Source organism: Amblyraja radiata, chromosome 27 (assembly GCF_010909765.2).
Source record: "Amblyraja radiata isolate CabotCenter1 chromosome 27, sAmbRad1.1.pri, whole genome shotgun sequence".
Taxonomy (NCBI): Eukaryota; Metazoa; Chordata; class Chondrichthyes; order Rajiformes; family Rajidae; genus Amblyraja; species Amblyraja radiata.
Window position 1 is genome coordinate 3,955,504 of NC_045982.1, and position 19,668 is coordinate 3,975,171.

The 19,668-nt window shown below is 49.1% G+C and overlaps 1 protein-coding gene across 1 annotated transcript in view; it reads left to right on the plus strand.

The window, feature by feature from the left end:
- The first annotated feature begins 8,474 nt into the window (after nucleotides 1-8,474).
- LOC116988314 (leucine zipper protein 1-like) overlaps nucleotides 8,475-19,668 on the plus strand; it is an 80,299-nt gene continuing 69,105 nt past the window's right edge. Inside the window, exon 1 of the mRNA XM_033044907.1 lies at nucleotides 8,475-8,791. The gene's annotated coding sequence lies outside the window, so the exon portion shown is untranslated. The remainder of the gene's footprint in view (nucleotides 8,792-19,668) is intronic.

Here is a 19,668-nt window from a genome sequence, read left to right on the forward strand (position 1 = left end):
CACAGGGAGAACGTACAGATGACCCTGGGTGTCAGAGGTCATGGAGAGAAGGCAGGAGAATGGGGTTGAGAGGGAGTGATCGTGGTAGATCAGCCAATGATTGACTGGTGGAGTAGACTTGATGGGCCGAATGGCCTAATTCTGCTCACCATATGGCCCTTCGAGCCAGCACAGCCATTCAATGTGATCATGGCTGATCATCCCCAATCAGTACCCCGTTCCTGCCTTCTCCCCATATCCCCTGACTCCGCTATTTTTAAGAGCCCTATCTAGCTCTCTCTTGAAAGCATCCTGAGAGCTTGCCTCCACGGCCCTCTGAGGCTGAGAATTCCACAGACTCACCACTCTCTGGGAGAAAAAGTGTTTCCTCGTCTCCGTGCTAAATGGCTTACTCCTTATTCTTAAACTGTGGCCCCTGGTTCTGGACTCCCACAACACGGGGAACATGTTTCCTGCCTCTAGCGTGTCCAAGCCCTTAACAATCATATATGTTTCAATGAGAAACCCTCTCATCCTTCTAAACTCCAGAGTGTACAAGCCCAGCTGCTCCATTCTCTCAGCATATGACAGTCCCGCCATCCCGGGAATGAACCTTGTAAACCTACGCTGCACTCCCTCAATAGCAAAAATGTCCTTCCTCAAATTAGGGGACCAAAACTGCACACAATACTCCAGGTGTGGTCTCACTAGGGCTCTGTACAACTGCAGAAGGACCTCTTTGCTCCTATATTTAGACCGCGTCTGAGGTCAGGATTGAACCCGGGTCCCTGGTGCTGTGAGGCAGCATCTATACCCGCTGCACCACTTACACAAAAATGCGATCCATTCTCGACAAGTACAATCCTAAGATGTTGTTTGATGTATTAAACGTGGAGTTATTTTGTCTACACTGTTATTACATTTTTGATCAAAGCCTCACATTCTTTTCTTTGAACGAGATACCGACTGCCAATTGCAGAATAACTAGAAGAGCAGAACTAGACATGGTAACATTATGATTCAGTTACTGGGCTAATATCCAGATGCATAGACCATTGATTCATGGACATGAGCAAACGTCGTATGACAGGGACAGGGGAATTTTAATTCAGGTTATTGAATACAGCTGGAATTTCTTTCTTACAGTAAAACTAGTATCTATAGGGCGGCACGGTGGCGCAGCGGTAGAGTTGCTGCCTTACAGCGCCAGAGACCTGGGTTCGATCCTGACTACGGGTGCTGTCTGTAGGGAGTTTGTACGTTCTCCCCCTAACCTGCGTCGGCTTTTTCCAGGATCTCTGGTTTCCTCCCACACTCCAAAGACGTGCAGGTTTGTGGGTTAATTGGCTTGGTGTAAATGTAAATTGTCCCCAGTGTGTGTAGGATAGTGTTCACATGCGGGGATCACTGGTCGGCACGGGTCATGTGGGACGAAGGGCCTGTTTCCGTGCTGTATCTCTAAACTAAAAAAACGAGTTCTATGTTAAACCCACTTTCCCCATCCACTCCCTACACTCCAGGGGTAATTTACAGAGACCAATTAACCTACAAACCCGCACGTCTTTGGAATGTGGGAGGGAGCCGGAGGAATCCCACGCGGCCGCAGGGAGTCAAGTCAAGTCAATTTTATTTCTATAGCACATTTAAAAACAACTCTCGTTGACTAAAGTGCTTTACATCAGTGCAGGAGGGCGTGCAAACTCCACACAGACAGCATGAACGAGCCTGGGTCTCTGGCGGTGCGAGGCAGCAACTCCCTGGATGATAAAACCCTGCGTCTCTTCCACCAAATATGATTAGTCGACATCGGGGGCAGGTGGGGAGTTGCTTCAAAGGGAATAATCCTATATAATCAGCAGTTTGTGTTTGAAGCTCGAGCAGCTGAATTGATAAAAAGACGAGTTCAATGTCTTTGCTGCCAGTATTTTCACTTAAAGATTCTGGGTTGGCTTCTGTCTGACTGGCACTTATGGCACACGGCCATAGCTAACGCATGAGGCCTGGCCAGAGACACGGACTGAGAGAAAGTTAGTTACTCACCTATCCACTCCCTCTACAGATGCTGGAAATAGACACAAAGTGCTGGAGTAATTCAACAAGTCAAGCAGCATCTCTGGAGAAAAGGAATAGGTAACATTTCAGTGCCCGACCTGTGGAGTTACTCCAGCATTTTGTGTCTATCTTTGGTGTAAACCAGCATCTGCAGCTCCTTCCTACGCAGATACCACCTGACCCACTGAGTTACTCCAGTATTTTACATTTTTGCTTTATCCACGTTTAGTTTAGTTTGCGCAGAAACAGGCCCTTCAGCCCAGCAACCCATCGACCAGCGATCACCCCGTACACTAGCACTATCCCACACACTAGGGACGATTTGCAATTTTTACGGAACCTCCAAACCTGCACGTCTTTGGAGTGTGGGAGGAAACCGGAGCACCCGGAGAAAACCCACGAGGTCACGGGGAGAAGGTACATAGAAACATAGAAAATAGGTGCAGGAGTGGGCCATTCGGCCCTTCGAGCCTGCACTGCCATTCAATATGATCATGGCTGATCATCCAACTCAGTATCACACCCCTGCCTTCTCTCCATACCCCCTGATCCCTTTAGCCACAATGGCCACATGTAACTCCCTCCAACTACCTTCTGTGGCAGAGAATTCCATCGATTCACCACTCTCTGTGTAAAAAATGATTTTCTCATCTAGGTCCTAAAAGACTTCCCTCTTATCCTTAAACTGTGACCCCTAGTTCTGGACTTCCCCAACATCGGGAATAATCTTCCTGCATCTAGCCTGTCCAACCCCTTAAGAATTTTGTAAGTTTAATAATAATAATAATACATTTTATTTATGGGCGCCTTTCAAGAGTCTCAAGGACACCATACAAAAATTTAGCAGGTAGAGGAAAAACATGTAAGGGGAATTAAATAAATAGTAGAGACATGACTAGTACACAAAGTAAAGACAGAATTCAATTCAAAACACAATATGAGGCAATTAATGCACAGATGAAAAGGGAGGGGGACGTGGGGCTAAGGATAGGCAGAGGTGAAGAGATGGGTCTCGAGGCGGGACTGGAAGATGGTGAGGGACACGGAATTGCGGATCAGTTGGGGGAGGGAGTTCCAGAGCCTGGGAGCTGCCCTGGAGAAGGCTCTGTCCCCAAAACTGCGGAGGTTGGACTTGTGGATGGAGAGGAGAGCGGCTGATGTGGATCTGAGGGACCGTGAGGGTTGGTAGGGGGAGAGGAGGTCAGTGAGATATGGGGGGGCCAGTTGGTGGAGGGCTTTGTAGGTGAGGATCAGGATTTTGTAGGTGATCCGGTGGGAGATGGGAAGCCAGTGAAGTTGTTTGAGGACTGGAGTGATGTGATGCCAGGATTTGGTGTGGGTGATGAGTCGGGCGGCTGCGTTCTGGACCAGTTGGAGTCGGTTGATGTAGGTGGAGCTGATGCCAAGGAGAAGTGAGTTGCAATAGTCCAGTCGGGAGGAGATGAAGGCATGGATGAGTCTTTCAGCAGCGGGAGGTGTGAGAGAGGGTCTGAGTTTGCCGATGTTGCGGAGATGAAAGAAGGAGGTTTTAATGACATGGCGGATGTGAGGCTCAAGGGAGAGGGTGGAATCAAAGATCACGCCAAGGTTGCGGGCCTGGGGAGATGGGGAGACAGTGGTGCCGTCGATGGTGAGAGTGGGGTTATTGATTTTGCTGAGTGTGGCTTTGGAGCCAATGAGGAGGAATTCTGTTGAGTTTGAGGAAGTTATGTTGCATCCAGGTTTTTATAGCTGACAAACAGGAGTTGATATGGGAGAGGGGGGGGTTGTGGGGGGATTTGGTGCCGAGGTAGATCTGGGCGTCATCGGCGTAACAGTGGAAGTCCAGGTTGAAGTGGCGGAGTATCTGACCAAGGGGGAGGATGTAGATGATGAAGAGGAGGGGGCCGAGTACGGAGCCTTGGGGAACGCCTTGAGTGACTGTGGCTGTAGCAGAGGTGTGGTTGTGGAGAGAGATGAAGTGGGATCTGTTGGAAAGGTAGGAACGGAGCCAGCTGAGTGCAGAGCCTTCAATGCCGAGGTCTTTTGAGTCTGGTGAGCAGGATGTTATGGTTCACTGTATCGAAGGCTGCGCTCAGGTCGAGGAGGATGAGGATGTTGAAGGAACCAGTGTCAGCAGAGGTGAGGAGGTCGTTGAGGACTTTGAGAAGTTTCTATAAGATCCTCCCTCAATCTTCTGAATTCTAGCGTGTACAAGCCGAGTCTATCCAGTCTTTCTTCATATGAAAGTCCTGCCATCCCAGCCAACTCCGGCACAGAGGTAGAGCTACTGCCTCACAACGCCGGAGACCCAGGTTCAATCCTGACCACGGGCGCTGTTTGTACAGTGTTTGTACGTTCTCCCCGTGACCGGCGTGGGTTTGCGGGGATCGCTGGTCGGTGCGGACTCGGTGGGCCGAAGGGCCTGTTTCTGAGCTGTATCTCTAAACTAAACTAAACTAAACTAAACTATCAAACTGTAACTTCTCTAGTTCACCTCATTGGAGACCCGCAAACTATCTTCAATCGGACTTTACTGGACATCATCTTGCTCTTAATGTTATATCCGTGATCCTATATAATAATAATAATAATAATATCTTTTTGCATTGCACATAAGCGCAACGAGATTTGGTATGCAGCTCCCAACCGATGCCATAACATAAATATCTAATAAAATTTGGATTTAGATATCCCGAGAACATGGATTGTAAAAACAACAGTAAAACAGTTCAACAGACTAAAGTGCAGATGTGTCTGTGCAACGTGACCATCCGAGGGAGACAGTCCAGGGGGGGTAGGGGGTGCTCAGCAGGGCCGGTTCAGAGCCGCTATAGCTCTGGGAATGAAGCTGTTCCTGAGTCTGGAGGTTCGGGCGTAGAAGGCCTTGTTCACGGTGGATGGCCCGATTGTAATCATGTGTAGTTCAGTTTTATAGTCTTTTCGCTGATTGTTTAAGATCATAAGTTCAAAAATGATAGGAGCAGAATTAGCCCATCAAGTCTACTCCGCCATACAATCATGGCCGATCTATCTTTCCCTCTCAAGTCCATTCTCCTGCCTTCTCCCCATAACCCCTGGCACCATTTTGTGTCTGTCTTTAGCTGAAAGCTTTGAGTCTGAAGAAGGATCCGAACCCAAAATGTCTCCTGTCCATTCCCTCCACTGATGCACCCGTAATAATCAAGAATCTATCAATCTCTGCCTTAAAAATATCCATTGACTTGGTATGGCATGCAACAAGAAGCTTTTCACTGAACCTCGGTACATGTGACAAAATAAACTAAACAGAACCACTCATTCTTCGATCAACCACCAGGAAGGTGTAAGTGGAGGTGGCTGAGGTAGTGCTGGTACTGGTGAACAAGCTCACAATCATTGCAGCATTGACTGGAAGGAGTGCCAGTGTAAACAGTGAGATTGATATTAAACAAGGTCCCAGTAAAGAGCCACTACCTCACAGCGCCAGAGACCCAGGTTCGATCCTGCCCTCGGGTGCTGTCTGTGTGAAGTTTGCACCTTCTCCCAGTGACCTGTGTGGGTTTCCTCCCACATCCTAAAGTCAAGTCACTTTTATTTCTATAGCACATTTATAAAACAACTCTCGTTGGCCAAAATGCTTTACATTGGTGGAGGTACTAACGTTATACAACAGTGGTTCATAGATTAAGTACATACATAAATACATACATATAGCCCTCACTCAGAGGACGTCAAGAAAGGCTTGGGAGTAGCGATGAGTTTAAAGTCTCGACTTAAAGGAGTCGATGGAGGGGGCAGTTCTGATGGGAGAGGGATGCTGTTCCACAGTCTAGGAGCTGCAACCGCAAAGGCGCCGTCGCCCCTGAGCTTATGCCTAGACCGCGGGATGTTCAGTAACCCCAAGTCGGCCGATCTGAGGGACCCTGGAGGTGGTGTGGTGGGTAAGCAGACTTTTGATGTAGGTGGGGGCAAGCCCGTTAAGGGCTTTGTAGACATACAGGAGGATCTTGAAATTTATTCGGAACTGTACGTGCGGGTTTGTTGGTTAACTGCTGCTAGTGTGTAGGGAGTGGAATAGCATAAATCTGTTGTGAGCAGGTGGCCGGCATGGACTCAGTGGGCCGAACGGCCTGTTCCCATGCTGTACCTTTAAACTAGTTTAGTTTAGTGCACGGTTTATTGTCACGTGTACCGAGGTACAGTGAAAAGCTTTTGTTGCGCGCTAACCAGTCAGCGGAAAGACAACATATGATTACAATCCAGCCGCCTACTGGACATGTTACAAAGAATGCAGTTAGACTAAACCCAACTAAACTACATTACAGCAGTGCCCGCACATAACAAATACTTCATTGGCTGTGGGTTGGCAAATGATGGAGGGGAATGGAGAGGTGCTGTGGCCTTATATGTAGAGTTAGTGGCCTGTAAGAAGATAAATTATAAGGTGCTCCCAGTATAATTACAGACTTGCACTAATCTTTCCCTCGGGGGGAAAAGCCATGAGCATTCACGCCCTTTTGCACATTAAGCCACTTTCACATTCCAGCTTAGTCTAGCTTAGTTTAGATACCACAATTCCGAAACGTTGCCCATTTTCTTCGCTCCGTGGATGCTGCTGCTCCCGCTGAGTTTCTCCAGCACTTTTGTCTACCAACAAAAACAAGTGCTCCCCAAAGTCCGGGGAGGTTGTGTGTGTGTATTCCCTCCACATACGCTCAGTTCCTCCGGCACTTTGTGTTTTGTTTTCGCCTTGGGTTTAGTGCGGCTTGGTGTGGCCTGAATGAGTCGCTCCTGGTGGCGAGGCTCCTTCTGTGCGGTTGGTGGAGGAAGAGGAGGGAAGGGAGGGGAGGGGAGGGGAAGGGGAGGGGAGTTGAGGATTTACTGCAGCCGCATGTGTATTGCCTGGAGGATTAGTGAAATTCCAGCGGCCGCAAGTATCTCTTCAGGCAACCTCCCCACCCCCCCGCCTCCTTGCGCGAAATCCCTGCTGATCAAAGATCCGCTCTATGATCTTTGCTGCAGATTCCCAGAAAAAATAGCAGGCGGATGGTAAGAGAGAGGGGTGGGATTGTAACGTGACCAAAATTACCATTACTGTTTACAGCGAAGTTCGCAGGACGGGCGCCCTGGTGCAAGTCGCTACAATCAGCCGCTCTTAAATTCACCAAAAGTATCAAGTCTTAGATATTTAACATTAACAACTTAAAACAGAGCAAGACATTTCAACGCAGCTGAGTATTACACTGTTGAATGCCTGGACACCCAGGAAAAGTATTTGAACAGTTTTTGAACTGTAAATATGAATAAAGTTGATTTTGGGAGAAAAATAAATAACGACAGATGCGACCACTATTGAGTATGATTATTGAATACATAGACACTGAAAACGTATGAGTTTTTTGCAGTTTATGTGGCAAATATGAATATAGTCATTTTTTGGGGAAAATAACAACAGGTTCGAACTACCGAGTAGGACTATTGAACACATAGACACTAAGAATGCATGAAGAGTTTCTGAACTTGTTTTTAAGTCGTAAATATGAATAAGTTTATTTTGGGTAGAAATAAGGATAGATGCGAAAACTACTGAACATGAAGCACGGATACAAAACGCTGGCGTAACTAGTGAATGCACAGACGCGGAGAGTGTTGGAGACTTTGCACGATCTGTTTGCGTTGCGAACATGAATAAAGTCGAGTTTTTTTACATTTCAACGCGGGCGTGCAACAAAAAAAAAACTGACCGCAAAACGACTGGGAATTGTTGGCGATGTGACTTTTACGTGGAGAGCAGGAATGAATGGGATTGTAGTCTATGAACAGCATGAATGGGATTGATTTTGCACGTAGAGTGAGGGAGGGAGGGAGAGAGAAGGAGGAAGGGATGGAGGGGAGGGAAGGGGGTGGAGGGGAGGGAGAGGGTGGAGGGGAGGGAGAGAGGAGGAAGGGGGTGGAGGGAGGGGGGGAGGATGGGGGTGGAGGGGCGGAAGGGAGGGGTGGAGTGGAAGGAGGAAGGGGGGGGAAGGTGTGGAGGGAGGGAGTAAAGGTATAGAGGGAGGGAAGGTGAAGGTGGAGGGAAGGGGGTGGAGTGGAGGGAGGGAAGGTGGGAAGGGGGTGGAGTGGAGCAAAGATCTAGATGTTTGGAGTGGAGGGAGGTGCACACTCGGGACTTGGGGCTCAAAGTGTGGGAGAAACAATGGCGTTGAGAAGAGTTCCACTGGCTGGCTGTACAGGGGCCTCCTGCGCCCCAGACTCGGCGCTTCCTGCAGGCGGCTCGGGCCCCGTGTTGTTGCAATCTCTTCTCCGGGGGGGGAGGGGCCGCCCCCGGGCGCAGCCAATCGCCAACCGCCCTGGTTAATGGCAGGTCCATATAAGGGCACGGATGACGTCAGGGGCTGCCCCCGGGCGCAGCGCGCAACCAATGGCCGGCCGCCCATGCTAATGACAGCTCCTTATATGGGCACGGGTGACGTCAACGCTTCGGGAGGCCGGGGCTTTCGCACGCATTCACCTTTCATTGTTGCAATCCACATTCAGGCTGGGACTGGGAACTGGGAACTGGGACCTTGGAGCTGGTGGCTGGGAATTGGGGTTGAGAGCTTGGAACTGGGTCTGGGGAGAGATGTGATGAGATGTGTTGAACAACCCCCCTCCCCCCTCCCCAACTCTCTCACATCAAGGGGAGGGGGAAATAAAGTACTGCGCTAGGACTTTTACCAAGAAGGCGATCGAAAGGGAGTTTTAAAAAAACCAAGTAGTGGCACCCGGCTCTCCTAAAGACTTGTTTCCAGAGTTTAAGGTAAGCGAACAAAACTGCTTCACTGGCGCTGTAAGTTTTGCGAGCTAAGTGTGTCTGTGTGTGTGTTTCTAACCAGTGCTCAGGGCAGGTGAGGAAGGAGCAGAGAGAAAAGGCTGGGAGGTCGGAGGCAAGGAGAGGTGGAGAGAGATTGGGCAAGGAAGGTAGGGCAGGTGGGGGCAGAGAGAGGGGGAAGAGAAGAGTTGAAAAGGCAGCGACGGGGGAGACCAGGAGAGTGGAAGGAGCAAGAGTGGATAAAGAGGGGGGGGGGAAGGGGCAAAGGGAAGACAGGTGGGGACAGAGAAGTGTGGAATAGCAGGGAGAGGGTGGGGGCGCAGAGAGAGGAAGGTTGGACGTGGAGAAGGATCTGCAGAGTGGAGGAATGGAGTGGGGGTGACCGGGCAGGAGAGGGGAAGAAAAGCGTGAGAAGGCAGGGAGGCGGAAAGGGAGAGAGGGACGAGGGTGAGGGGGAAAGTAAGCGAGAGGGGGAGTAGGTCAAAGGGGGTGACAGCGAGCGGCCCGGGCGGGCGGGGGGAAGGCGGCAGCTTCTCGGGTGTCTCGCAGCAGCCTGGCCACTAGTTCCCAGCGCAGTCGGCCGGCGTGCGGGGACCACAGGGTTAAACCACCGGCATTCCTCTTCCTCCCCGGCTCCTCCACAAGTGACTGCGGCAGGAAAGTCCCCGGGAAAAAAAAAAAGTTCTGCTGCAGTAGAGAGAGGGCGAGGTCTGCCAATGACGGCTGAATAAAATATTGTACCGGATTCCAGCGTTCCCCAATGCACACCCACACTCTCACTCTGTAGACCTGTGTGTGTGTGTTCTCTCACTCTCTGTGGATCCCTGTGTGTGTGTGTAGCCGCATAGTGGGCCCAGTAGCACTTATACCGTGCGACGCTGCCTCTGCAGAACAGCTAGCAGATGCAGCAAACGTTTGGCGCAGTCGATGCCGGCCGGTTTCTTCTCTTCCCCCCTCCCCCCCCCCATTGTCCGAGTGACTGGGACGGGATATGGTGTCCGCAGTTTGGGTGAAGGGGCAAGAGATGGCGAGTGAAACCTCTTCCCTCTGGCCGTCACATTTCATTTCAGTGTCGGTTCCATCAAACTGCGGTAGACGGCAGTCTGAAGGAAGGTCAGTCTGAAGAAGGGTTTCGGCCCGAAACGTCGCCTATTTCCTTCGCTCCATAGATGCTGCTGCACCCGCTGAGTTTCTCCAGCATTTTTGTGTACCATCAAACTGCAAACATGTTTCAATAACCTTGAAGCCTTTATAACCAGAGGAATCGAATATAGGAGCAAAAAGGTCCTTCTGCAGTTGTACAGGGCCCTAGTGAGACAACACCTGGAGTATTGTGTGCAGTTTTGGTCCCCTAATTTGAGGAAGGACATTCTTGCTATTGAGGGAGTGCAGCGTTGGTTTACAAGGTTAATTCCCGGGATGGCGGGACTGTCATATGCTGAGAGAATGGAGCGGCTGGGCTTGTACACTCTGGAGATTAGAAGGATGAGAGGGCATCTCATTGAAACATATAAGATTGTTAAGGGCTTGGACACGCTAGAGGCAGGAAACATGTTCCCGATGTTGGGGGGGTCCAGAACCAGGGGCCACAGTTTAAGAATAAGGAGTAAGCCATTTAGAACGGAGACGAGGAAACACTTTTTTTCACAGAGAGTGGTGAGTCTGTGGAATTCGCTGCCTCAGAGGGTGGTGGAGGCAGGTTCTCTGGATGCTTTCAAGAGAGAGCTAGATAGGGCTCTTAAAAATAGTGGAGTCAGGGGATATGGGGAGAAGGCAGGAACGGGGTATTGATTGGGGATGATCAGCCATGATCACATTGAATGGCAGTGCTGGCTCGAAGGGCTGAATGGCCTACTCCTGCACCTATTGTCTATTGAGATGTCTGTTCCTCTTGTACACTATCTAGTGTCGTCCAATTGCCCTGGAGTCATTTTACTCCTCCAGTTCCCTCCAACCTATCCACTACATGTAAAAAAAAATATCCTTCAAAGGTTCACTAATGCAGTTACATTCGTGCCCATTAACAAACAAGGTTCTAGATCAAAGACAGGGCACAAAATGCTGGAGTAACTCAGAGGGTCAGGGAGACCCTTCTTTAGACTGTTCCTTTTCTCCAGAGATGCTGCCTGACCCACTGAGTTACTCCAGCATTTTGTGTCTATCTTCAGTGTGAACCAGCACCAGCAGTCCCTTCCTACTCATGGTTCTACATCATCCGGGGATGTCTGCACAGTGACACTAAAAATATGTCCCATGGTTACTGACTGTCCAAGATATCCTCAATTAATGCTACAATTGTGGGGAGATTTGCATAAGCTTCCTGGAAAGACTCTATCCCCAACTCCCAATCCCTCCGTCTACACCACATCTGCGTCGAGGATGAGGTTTTCCAACTAGATCATCGGAGATGTCCTCATTCTTTAGGAAATGGGGGTCCCCTCTTTCATTATAGATGAGGCTCGCACTAGGGTCTCCCCGATATCCCCCAGCACCGCTCCAGCTCCCCCCCCTCCCCCCCAATTCGCAACAAGGACAGAGTCCCCCTTGTCCTCACCTTCCACCCCATCAGCCGTCGCATACAACATATAATCCTCCAACATTTTTGCATATAATCACCAACATGTAATCATAGAAACATAGAAACTAGGTGCAGGAGTAGGCCATTCGGCCCTTCGAGCCTGCACCGCCATTCAATATGATCATGGCTGATCATCCAACTCGGTATCCTGTACCTGCCTTCTCTCCATACCCCTTGATCCCTTTAGCCACAAGGGCCACATCTAACTCCCTCTTAAATATAGCCAATGAACTGGCCTCAACTACCTTCTGTGGCAGAGAATTCCAGATATTCATCACTCTCTGTGTGAAAAATGTTTTCCTCATCTCGGTCCTAAAAGACTTCCCCCTTATCCTTAATCTGTGACCCCTTGTTCTGGACTTCCCCAACATCGGGAACAATCTTCCTGCATCTAGCCTGTCCAACCCCTTAAGAATTTTATAAGTTTCTATAAGATCCCCTCCCCCTCCAACACTGCCACATCTTCCCATCTCCACCCCTTTCTGCTTTCCGCAGAGACCGTTCCCTCTGTCCCCTCGGTGGCGGGGAGAAAGTACAAATTCCGTGCTGACAGCACCTGTAGTCGGGGATCGAACCCATGTCTCTGGTGCTGTAGGCGCTGCAAGGCAGCAACTCTACCGCTGCGCCACAGTGCTGCCCCAGCGTCCAGTATTTCAACACATAATGATGATGTTGGAATCTTTTCAACCCCTCGTGCACGTCAGGAGTGCCTGCTCCACCGAATCCCCTCACGACCAGCGACGCAACTGGTCTCTAGATGAGAGACCAGTTCAGTTTAGTTTATTGTCAAGTCAAGTTTATTCGTCACATACACATACCAGATGTGCAGTGAAATGAAAAGTGGCAATGCTCGCGGACTTTGTGCAAAAACAAACAATCAAACAAACTACAAACAGAATGGAACAGAATGACATATTCTTTTAGGTATTAAATATTGTGGGCGGAAGGAAAAAGGGAAAATAAAACACAGTAGAATGTTGCAGTAAAGTTAGTCCCTGGTGAGATCGGTGACTGGTGAGTTAACCAGTCAGCGGAAAGACAATACATGATTACAATCGATCCCGTTACCGTGTTTAGATGCATGATAAGTGAATAACATTTAGTGCAAGGTAAAGCCCGATCAAGTACTGTCTGAGGTTCACCAGTGAGGTAGATAGTAGTTCAGCGCTGCTCTCTGGTTGTGGTAGGATGATTCAGTTGCCTGATAACAGCTGGGAAGAAACTGTCTCCCCCCTGCTGTGTTGTGCGATTGAGCTAATGGAGGTTTGACACTGACTCAGACAGGCAATGTGTTTATGCATTTAACCAGCATCTAACGCGAGCCAGTCAGTCTGATTCACCCAGCTGCATATACATTCTTGTCTTATTTACCTGTATATCCTGTAAACTCACCCGCACAGCCAAGCAAACCTACCTGCTCATACCTCTCGTGTCCCTCTCTCCCGACTCTCAGTCTGAAGAAGGGTCTTGACCCGAAACGCCACCAATTCCTTTTGTCCAGAGAAGCTGCCTGACCCGCTCTAGTGTGTAGGAAGGAACTGCAGATGCTGGTTTACACCGAAGATAGACCCAAAATGCTGGAGTGACTCAGCGGGTCAGGCGGTATCTCTGGAGAGAAGGACTGGATGAATTTTCGGGTCGAGACCCTTCAGACTGTCAGAGAGGGAGTCTAAAGGTATGGAAGAGCAAGGTGTGAAAACGGCATGATCAAAGCAGATGATATTAGCTGTGTTGCTCCTGCTTTCTGTATCCATCTTCAACAATGCTACTACAATTACGAAAAGTGAAATTGCTTGGATAGAGTGGATGTGGAGAGGATGTTTCCACTAATGGGAGAGTCTAGGACTAGAGGCCGTAACCTAAGAATTAAAGGACGAAGAGAAGGAATTTCTTTAGTCAGAGCGAGTTGAATCTGTGGAATTCTTTGCAGCAGAATTGATTCATGATGTGTTCGGGTGTCAGGGGAGAAGGCAGGAGAATGGGATTAGAAGGGAGAGATAGATCAGCCATGATTGAATGGCGGAGTGGACTTGATGGGCCAAATGGCCTAATTCTGCAACTATCACGTGATCTTATGACAGTAGACAACAGGTGCAGGAATAGGCCATTCGGCACTTCGAGCCAGCACCGCCATTCGGCCCTTCGAGCTAGCACCGCCATTCATTATGATCATGGCAAATCATCCACAATCAGTACTCCGTTCCTGCCTCCTCCCCATATCCCTTGGCTTTGATATCTTTAAGAGCTCTATCTAACTCTCTCTTGAAAGCATCCAGAGAACTGGCCTCCACTGCCTTCTGAGGCAGAAAATTCCACAGATTCACAACTCTCTGGGTGAAAATGTTTTTCCTCATCTCTGTTCTAAATGGCCGACTCCCTTATTGTTAAACTGTGGCCCCTGGTTCTGGACTCCCCCAACATCGGGAGCATGTTTCCTGCCTCTAACTTATGAGCTCAATATTGATGTGTAGGAAGGAACTGCAGATGCTGGTTTATACTGAAGATAGACACAAAATGCTGGAGTAACTCGGCAGGTCAGGCAGCATCTCTGGAGAAAAATAATAGGTGGCGTTTCAGCCTGAAGAAGAGTTCTGACCCAAAACATCAGCTATTCATTTTCTCCAGAGAATTCTGCCTGACCTGCTGAGTTACTCCAGCACTTGTTGACAATCCTCTGCTCAACGTTAAGGCAGGCTAGCCAATTGATTTGGGGGGCACAAGGAATGGCAGTTGCTGCATTCTTGAATTAAACACAAAATTAGTGTAAAACTAATCTTGAGTAAATTAGTCTGAGTTTTTACTGAACTTTTGTTCATTGTGTTACCTATCAGTACCACGTTTGCAGACCTGTTTTATAGACAATGGACAATAGGTGCAGGAGTAGGTCATTTAGCCCTTCGAGCCATTCAATGTGATCATGGCTGATCATCCCTAATCAGTACCCCGTTTCTGCCTTCTCCCCATATCCCCTGACTACGTTATTTTTAAGAGCCCTATCTAGCTCTCTCTTGAAAGCATCCAAAGAACCTGCCTCCACTGCCCTCTGAGGCAGAGAATTCCACAGACTCACTACTCTCTGTGAGAAAAAGTGTTTCCTCATCTCCGTTCTAAATGGCTTACCCCTTATTCCTAAACTGTGGCCCCTGGTTCTGGACTCCCCCAACATCGGGAACACGTTTCCTGCCTCCAGCATGTTCAAGCCCCTAACAATCATATATGTTTCAATGAGATCCACCCCCTCATCCTTCTAAACTCCAGAGTGTACAAGCCCAGCCGCTCCATTCTCTCAACATATGACAGTCCCGCCATCCCGGGAATTAACCTTGTTTTGCTGCAAGTAAGAATATAATTGGTTCATTTTGGATTTGTATGACAAACTTTCTTGGCTCTCAATCAACTCTTGAAGTGCTGGAGTAACTCAGCGGGTTCGGCAGCATCTGTGGTGGCAATTGAACGGGTGACGTTTCGGGTCAGGACACTTCTTCAGACTGATTGTACTTGGGGGCGGGGGAAGCTGGAAAAGAGGTGGTGGCGGCAGGACATGACCTCACGAAAGATATTTCCTGCGATGGGAGAATCTCGAGCCAGAAGGCACAGCCTCAGAATAAAAGGACATGCCTTAGAATGGACATGAGGAGGGATTTCTTTAACGAGGAGGTGGCGAATTTGAGGATTTCATTGCCTCGGATGGCGGTGGAGGCCAAGACATTGGGCATTTTTGAGGCAGCATGGTATTTAGTTTGGAGATTGAATTGAATTGAATTCCTTTATTGTCATTCGGACCTTACGGTCTGAACGAAATTTCGTGCCTGCAGTCATACATACAATCATACAATAATAAACAACACTAAACACAAATTAACATCCACCACAGTGTATCCTCCAAGCACCTCCTCACTGTGGTGGAGGCAAAAATCTTAGGGCTGCAGTCTCTTCCCTCCTCTTCTCCCTCTACGCTGAGGCGATACAGCGTGGAAACAGGCCCTTCGGCCCACCGAATCCGTGCTGACCAGCGATCCCCGCACACTAACACTATCCTACAGGTTATTTTGGAAGGAACTGCAGATGTGGTTTAAACAGAAGATAGGCGCAAAAATCTGGAGTAACTGAGCTGGACAGGCTGAAACGGAATAGGTGGTGTTTCGGGTCAAGACCCTTCTTCAGACTGAGAGCCGGGGGAAGGGGAAACGAGAGATATAGATGGTGATGTAGAGAGAGAGAGAGACATATAGAACACATGAATTAGGGAGATGCAAAAAAGTAACAATGAACAAGGATATATTTAGAGCCCACAATGATCTGTTGTTGGCTGTGGTGCTAATGAGTTACACAGGCAATGAAACTCAGCAGGACAACTGTGAAACTAGTACGATGACCAGGGTGAGGGAGGGACGGAGAGAGGGGGTTGTAAGCTGTCCGGGCAATCGGTTCTTCATTAGCGGGGGCGTCAAAGGCAACAGGGAGAAGGCAGGAGAATGGGGTTGAGGGGAGAATAGATTAGCCGTGATCCAATGGCAGAGCAGACGCTATGGGGCGAATGGCCTAATGCCTCATGAGTTAGCCGTTTGGACGAGAGCTGAAGAGAAACAGCTTCACCCTGACGTTAGTGAATTCTCCACCAAAGAGGTTGTGGGGGACTTTGCCACTGAATCGGTTCCAGAGGGTTTGATGGATTTTTCAAGCATATAGGGAATTGGCTAGTACTGGAAATTAGAGTCACAGTAATAAATCAACTATTTTGAATGATGGTGTAAGGCAAGAACCTGAATATCCTGCCAGCCTTGTTCCTTTACAACTTTACCGACATTTCGCATTTGCTATATGTAGGATTTCTCTTCAGGGCATTAGAAAGTTCTTTTTTTGAGGAAATTGAGGCGGAACAGCTGGTAGAGTTGCTGCCTCACATAAGGTCATCAGTGATAGGAGTAGAATTAGGCCATTCGGCCCATCAAGTGTTCTCCGCCATTCAATCATGGCTGATTTCTCCCTCCCTCCTAACCCCATTTTCCTGCCTTCTCCCCATAACCTCTGACACTCGTACTCATCAAGAATCTATCTATCTCTGCCTAAAAATAGCCACCGACTTGGCCTCCACAGATTCACCATCCCCTGACTAAAGAAATTCCTCCTCATCTCCACAAAGCCCTTTAATTCTGAGGCTGTGCCCTCTGGTCCTAGACTCTCCCAGAATCTCTTCCCGAGGTCGGTGGCAACAGCGCCCGAAACCCGGGTTTTGATCCTGACCTCGGGTGCTGACTGCGTGGAGTTTGCATGTTCTCCCTGTGACCACGTGGGTTTCCTCCGGGTGCTCCGGCTTCCACCCGCATCCCAATGTTTTCCTGGTTTGTAGGTTAGTCGGCCTCTAAAATTGCCCCTCGTGGGTAGGGAGCGGATGGGGAAGTGGAATAACGTAGGAACAAGTGCGAACGGAATCGAAGGTGGGCATGGACTCGATGGGCCGAAGGGCCTGTTTCCATGCTGTCCCTCTGAACTCTAAAATTGATTCCCCCTTAAAATTGCTTCAAAGCAGATGCATTTTTCTGAAGGAAAATTCATCAGCTGTTGAGCAGATCTCTTCTGAAGAAGGGTTTTGGCCCGAAACGTTGCCTATTTCCTTCGCTCCATAGATGCTGCCTCGCCCGCTGAGTTTCTCCAGCATTTTTGTCTACCTTCTCTTTTGTATTTGGTTATTTTTTTACAATCTTCATGTTTCCGTTGACTTTATTTCCTCGCCAGCCACACATTTGACCAGCATCAGTAATCTGCATTCCTGTAGCCTTTTACACTAACATGTCCGAGCTATCCTAATGTGTGTTACTGATTCTGCAAACCTGATATTGAGGCACTGAAGGGCAGCCTGGTGGTGCACCGGTAGAGCAGCTGCCTTACAGCGCCCAGAGACCCCAGTCCGACCCGACCTTAGTCCACTAACCTAGATTCATATTGACAATAGACAATAGGTGCAGAAGTAGGCCACTTTTGGCCCTTCGAGCCTGCACCGCCATTCAATGTGATCTTGGCTGATCATCCACAATCAGTACCCTGTTCCTGCCTTCTCCCCATATCCCCTGACTCCTCCATCTTTGAGAGGGTGAGAGTTAAAAGGGGCCAAGGGCAGTGTAGCAATGTGTTAGATCCCTGCCTGTTGGCAGGCAGCAACCCTCATTATCTGACGCCCGTCCCCATCAATGCTAGTTCACTTCAGTTCAGACACACAGCACGGAAACAGGCCCTTCGGCCCACTGAGTCCATGCCGACCATCGATCACCCGTTCACACTAGTTCTGCGTTGTCCCACCTTCTCATCCACTCCCTGCACACGCTGGGGGCAATTTGCAGACGTCGGCCAATTATCCTACAAGCCCACACGACACTGGAGTGTGGCAGGAAACTGAAGCACCTGGATGTACCCACGCGGTCACAGGGAGAAGGTGCAAACTCCACACAGACAGCACCCGAGGCCAGGATCGAACCTGGGTCTATGGTGCTGTGAGGCAGAGGTTCCACCAGCAGTCTTCTCCCATTCCCAACTCCAGAATGTACTGGGTCCATTTTGGATTCGATGCCACAGAGGCTGAGGTGCCCTCCTGTGTAAAAGTTCCCTGTTTTGTTTATAGAGATGCAACACGGAAAAAGGCCCTTTGGCCCATCGAGTCCGTGCCGACCAGCGGTCCCTGCACGTTAGCACTGGGGACAAATTACAATTGACCGACAAACCTGTACGCCTTTGGAGTGTGGGAGTAAACCTGGGCACCCGGAGAAAACCCACTCAGGTCACAGGGAGGACGTACAAACTCCGTACTCGGGATCGAACCCCGGCCTCTGCCGCTGTGAGGCAGCAACTCTACCGCTGTGATGCCCATGCATTTGTGAATGTAGTTGGTCCTTTAAGACAGGGTTGGCAGCGGTAGAGTTTCTGGCCTTTCCAAGTTATGGCTTGGGGCTTGGAGACTCTGTCTGCATCTCTTCCATTGTCTAAGCTGTGAGTCTCTGGCAAGCCCGAGTCAAATGCCGTCGGTTGGAGCTAGATATTGGACTTGAGGTTTAGTTTAGAGATACAGCGTGGAAACAGACCCACCGGCCAACGATCCCCGCACATTCACTCTACCCTATACGCAATGGGGACAATTTTACATTCATATCAAAGCCAATTAACCAACAAACCCGCAGTTCTTTAGAGTGTGGGAGGAAACTGAAGATCTCTGAGAAAACCCACGTGGAGAACGTGCAAACTCCGTACAGACAGCACCCGTTGTCAGGATCGAACCCGGGTTTCTGGTGCTGTGAGGCAGCAGCTCTACCCGCTGTGCCACCGTGCTATCTTGTATCGTCTGCACCTTTGTGGCCCGGTGACTCGTTAGATGGGAAGTGTGGAAGGGAGCCTGTTTTAAAGGAGTGTTTGGACAATCATACAGGCCAGTAGAGCCTTGTATTGTGGCTTGGGGCATTCAATGGACAATGGCACTGTCGTGTGTGAATCGGGGGTTGTGGATTCAAGCCACACTTCAGAGAATTGAGCAGGCTAGCCAAACGTTGGAAGTAGGGACCTGGTTGGCCAAAAGCCTACATTGGCATTGTAGCTTCCTGTGCATGAGAGAACAAACTTTCCTTTCTTTTATTGTGTGTTTATGGGATGTGGGCACGTACAGTCTTTGACTAGACGATGGTGAGCCAGTCGTCTGATCTACTCCAGTCCTGATGAAGGCACCTCTTCTGCCATTGGGTAAGGAGTTCCAGAAACTGGACACATTGATGGTGAAGGAATGGTGACGCATCTTCAAGTCAGGATTGTCAGTTATAGAGATAAAGCATGGAAACTGGCCCTTCGGCCCATTGTGTCCATGCAGGCCAAAGCCTTTTAGTGATGGGTGGGGTAAACCATAGTTTTAAGTTTAAGTTTCTAAGTTTATTGGCCAAGTATACACTTACAAGGTACTTGCCTTGGTGCAAAATGCCGGAGTAACTCAGTGGGACAGGCAGCATCTCTGGAGAGAATGAATGGGTGACGTTTCGGGTCAAGACCCTTCTTCAGAGTCTGAGGAAGGGTCTTGACCCAAAACGTCGCCCATGTTGATAGAATGGTTTCTAAAATTACGTTTTTCACGGTTTAGTTCAGTTTAGTTTATTGCCACGTGTACCGAGGTACAGTGAAAAGCTTTTGTTGTGTGCTAGCCGCTCAGCAGTAAGACAATACATGATTACAATCGAGCCATTCACAGTGTACCGATACATGATAAGGAATAATGTTAGTGCAAGGTAAAGCCAGCAAAGCCCATTCAAGTGTTTAA